Source organism: Ochotona curzoniae, unplaced genomic scaffold, assembly GCF_017591425.1.
Source record: "Ochotona curzoniae isolate NIBS_2020 unplaced genomic scaffold, NIBS_Ocur_1.0 scaffold_2683, whole genome shotgun sequence".
Lineage (NCBI taxonomy): Eukaryota > Metazoa > Chordata > Mammalia > Lagomorpha > Ochotonidae > Ochotona > Ochotona curzoniae.
This window is the reverse complement of record NW_024467100.1, coordinates 3,239,764-3,245,183: the sequence shown is the minus strand read 5'-3', so window position 1 is coordinate 3,245,183 and position 5,420 is coordinate 3,239,764.

The window sequence follows — 5,420 nt, the reverse complement described above, 5'->3', positions numbered from 1 at the left end:
CAGCCAGGAGCAATCCTTTTCCCAAGTTAGGGCAGAAGTTGCTGCCTGTAGTGACACAACCAGCTTTAAGAGACAAGGAATTCTACAGTCCACCGCTGACTTCAGCTGCATTCTGGGAAATGACAGCAATTAAAATGGCACGTTGCTGGCAAAAACTAAAAATAAGACACTTAGACCAATGGTTCAGAAATTAATCCACATGCATACAGTAGAAAGATCTTTGACAAAAGTGCCCAGACAATACTTTGAAGAAAGGATAATTTCTTTAAAAAATGATGGCAGAAAAACTGGGTGTGTATATGTAGAAGAACGAAATAGTTCCTTGCCCTTCTCCATATACAGAATCATAGACAAAAATACAACATAAACACCATATACAAAAATCAACTAAAGAAGGATCAAAAGCCTAAATGAAGACCGAACACTAGAGATGCAGAAAGCAAATACAGGGAAAACCATTTTAGACCTTGGCATAGGTGATGAGTTATTGGATAAGACCCCAAAGGAGAGGCAACAATAGCAAAACTACATTAAGTGGGATTAGTTCAAACTCAGAAACTTCGACACAGGAAGTGACACAATCAAATGTGTGAAGAGCTACCCAAAAGAACAGGAACATATGTTTGCCATCCTTCCATGTGATATAGGATCAATACATCAGAATATATCAGCAAATCACAAAATAAACCCAAAAAAGCCAGTTTAAAAACAAAATGTGCAGGACCTAAATAGACTATTCCTAAAAGAAAATATTGCAAATACCCAGGAAATACACGTGTGTGTGTGTATAAGCTCAACATCGCTAGTCATCAATGAGATGTACATCCAAAGTAGTGTAAGATTTCACGTGAAACCTGTCCGAGTACCTATTATCTAAACAGCAGAGAGTAACAAATACTGCTGAGGATGTCGAGCAATGGGAACCACTGCTGCTCTTACAGAGAATACGAGTTAGTGCAGCTGCTGTGGAAAAGTGGAAAGTTCTTAAAAATTTAGTGATTGATTTGACATGATCAAGTGGGACAGCAATTCTACCTCTGGGAATATTCCCAGAAGACATGAACACAGTGTACCAAAGAGTTATCTGCCTCACCATGTTTACAGATGCAGTTAATAATACCCAAAATATAGGATTAGCACAGTTCTCCATCATCACATGAATGGAAGAAACATGATTTATGTGTGTGTGTGCGTCTACATGTGTATATATATATATATACATATTAATATATATATTAATAGTCTATATATAGACTATATATATATAAGTTATATATATATAGTCTAAGTTATATATATAATAGTCTATATATATAAGTTATATATATAATAGTCTATATATATAGACTATTATTCAACTATAAAGGAATGTACTTGGAGGACAAAATGTTGAATGAAATAAACCAAAGAAACACAAATACTGCATTTTTCCCATATAAAACTAAAAGCAAGTACAAAGAAAGCATCAAAGGAAAAAATGCCTTTGTCCAGCAGTGTTGCTGCAAATATAGTTTTGTCCAAGTTTTGTCCAACTTGATTTAGTATCTTTATTAAACCAATGGTTAAGAAAGATACATTACTGGGCCCATGCAATGACCTAACAGACTAATTCTCCACCTGCAAGTGCCAGTGTACCGTATGGGCACTGTTTCCTGTCCCAGATGCTCCACTTCCCATCTAGCTCTAAGCTTACAGCCTAGGAAAGTAACAGAATATGGTTCAAGGCCTTGAGACCCTAAACCCACGTGGGAGATCCAGAAAAGGCTCCAAGAGTCTTTGGATCAGCTCAGCTCTGGTCATTTTGACCATTTGAGGAGTGAACCAGCAGCTGGAAGATCTTTCTCTCTGTCTCATCACATCTCTGTAAATCTGCCTTTCCAATAAAAATAAACACATTTTGAAAAAAAAAAGATTCACAATACCTTAAGTTAATAATCTATGATTATTTTAAATTCACTGAATACGAATGAAAACACTACTTGATTATTTTTCATTCCATTAATATTTATAGTCCTTGCCTATATTTCTGTTGAACTATGGCCTCTTAATTTTTTACTTCTTGAACTCTTTAGTTACTGGAGCATTCAATCTTTGACTATAATACAAATTAAAACTATTATCTTCAAAAGCAAAAAAAAAAAAAGGAGGAAAAAAGAAGGGAGAGAAAGAAGATGAAGAGAAGCTGTTTTCATTATATCCTTAGAGTTGCATGTCAGAACTCTATTGAAACTGAAATGAATAATAGCGTTAGTTTTTAAAGCAAGTCTACTGAGATGAACGTGCTAAGAGACTGAAGAATGACTGCTGAATAACTTCAGAGTTTCTGTTGGGGCTGATGAAAATGTTCTGGAGATAGATCGTGATGGCATTTGCACATATTCAGGAAATAATTTATAGCACTGAGTTTATGTTTGGTTACATATCTACCAACACAACAAAAATTCGAATGCTTCTACAAAGCAAATTAACCCAGAAACACAATGTTTCAGTGTAATTTGGTTCCTTTTACATTCATCTACAAAATTTATAACTCTCTTTTTAACCTCAGCTAAGTTACTTGCAATGTTGAAAGGTTCCATTTTTACCACTCACCTGGAATTGTTACATTATGTCAAAATTCCTCCCAACACTGTTCTACAATTTCAGTCCAGATTGAGGTTAGGTGACCTCCTAGTAGCAGTATTCAAACTCTCAGCTGGCTTTGGTTTCCTCAATTATTGGAATGCTGTTTGGATGTTTGTCAGCTGCAAACTCATCCTCATTTATTTAACAGAGTTTAAAATATGATATGTGGCCAACTGTTCACATTGTTTTTCACTTTGCAGGTCTTGACTCCAACATTTTTCAAGCCTCAAAAGAAAAGAAAAGGAAATAAAAGAATGAAATATATAGGAAGTAAATTCTCTTGTCATTGGGACCTCATGTGATTTACTGTTTAACAGTCATAATATTTCTCTCCTGTTTCTTATTAGGCCTTAATGTCTCCATTCCAGCAAGAAATGCAAGATGTTAAATGATGTTTTAATTTGATAATAATTTAAATACATAAATAGTAACTGCCTTCAAGCAAAAGCTTGTCTTCTGATTATGGCATAAGATACAAAAACTTAGCTTCACTAAATAACTATTACAGAATATCTAAACATAATGTAACAAGGATTATATATTTGCCTTTATACAATATAACTTTATGTCTTTAAGGTGTAAAACCTTTCATGAAGTTAAACCATACCACCTACAAAGCATTAAGATTATTTTGGTATATTCATTTACCTTGTCTATTAAACATGTATGTGTTCATCTCTATATAATCGACATCAAATAGGGTTTCACCTTACTAAAATAAATATATAGAAATAAATAAAATAGATATGTAAGAATATAAGATATGTAATCAATAAGTATACAGAAAATATTTTAAATGAAACAAAAGAACGACAACATTGTTTAATCATCACATAGATGCAATAATTGTTAGACTTGCTATTTATGTTCCATATTTTTTCCTGCATCTGTTAACAACTTTGTCTAATTACAAGAGACATAAATGTTAGTTATAAAAATTTAAAACACCAAACAACTTATGAAGAAAACTTACCACGGTTGTGTATCCTTTCAGAAGTGCAGGGATGCATTCAACGACAGCTGAAATGTTACTAGAGAAATTCTCTATCTGCCACGCAGAAATGGAGCGTGAATATTTTCCCAAGCATCAAATATTGTGCCACATTGTGACTGACTGTTAATATTTATACAGAATCTTAAAAGATATAACTATTATGACTTAGCGAATCTATTTTCTGTTGTTTTGTTGTCATATTCTATTCATATTATGAAAGGAAAAGTTGTCTTACGTTCTCACCAAAGAGCCATGGTTATTATATCTTCAAATATTCATTGATTTCTCAAGTTAAATTAGTTCCTTCTTTAATTTGTAATTTACTCATGTTTCATTATTAGTGATAGCAATCTGTTTTATTTGTTTTCTGAGTTACTGTCATGTGTCTTTTTGTTTCTCATTTTTTTCCATAGCTTTGTGATAATTCTTTCTCTACAAAGCTATAGATTTTTCTTTTATAACAACCATACAAATCACCTAAGCTAGTTGTCTTAATGTGTTTGTTTTATTGAAATCACATTTACTACTATTTTAGTTCAGTTTTTCTTTTGAGAATTCTCTTTAGACCAATCTGCCTTGCTTTTCAATTAGAGGCATTTGTACCTGTTAATGTCTCACAAATCTTATTTTTCATGTAACATGGTTCATTTTGAATTAAATGTGGCTACCTTATTCTAGGTAGGTAACTGATATTCCCATTTTTTAAAATTACATAGCACTATTAATCAAATATTAGTTTGGGACTTGAATGCTACAGCAAGTTAAGCTGTTGTTTGTGAATGTGGATCTCATATTCAAGTTTCTGAGTACAAATCCCAGCTGCTCTTCTTCGGACAGAGCTCCCGGAATATGTATCCTGGAAGCCAGCTGATATGGCTCCGGTGACTGTGCTCCCACCACCCACATGGGACGCATGATTGGTATTTTAGGCTACTGGCTTCAACCTGGCTATTAGAGACATCTGAGGGTGATCCAACAAGTAGACATTCTCTCCCTCTGTTTCTCTCTCTTTTCCTCTCCATCTTTCAAATAAAGAACTATCATAATATAATTTCCCTTTAAAAACACAAACATTAGTTTGATGATATAGTAACTGTTCCTTGAAAGTAGTTTTAAAACGTTGTGGAATAATGGAATTAAATAAGAAATTTTTTATATCCCAATAGTACTTTTTTAAAAAACAGAAATAATGCCTATGGTTCAGTAGCTTGTCAAATTTTGCCCTAGAAGGAAAAGTAATGGAAATGCAATATAAGACATGGGACAAGCATTTGGTGCAGCAGGTAAGAAAAAATTGGGATGTCCATGTCACATATGAAAGTTCCAGCTCCCTTGATTCCAACTTCCTGCTCATGCATACTGAGAGGAAACACTTGAATCCCAGACACACACCTGAGAGACACACAGTGTTCTGACCTCCTGACATCAGGCTGGTCCAGCCCTTGTTTCTGGTATGTGTGGGGTGAACCACAGACGGGGTCAAGTTTTTCTGTCTCTCTTTTGGTATCTTTCTGCTTTTCAAATAACTAGATAACAAGGGATATTGTATAGAATGAAACCAGGCTTCAAATTATTTTATTGCTTGAACTGCTTGAGATCAAAGAGAACATAATAAAATTTAGGAAATACTTGAAGATAAAAATAATTACACCACAACAATGAAAACGTATGGAATGCTGCACAGGTAGTAGCCAGGTAAAATTTTGGTTGTAATGTGACTACATTAAATTAGAGAAGAAATCTCATATCACTAACCAAAACATGTACCTACAAGAAGAATAAAGTATGCAAAAATCCAGTA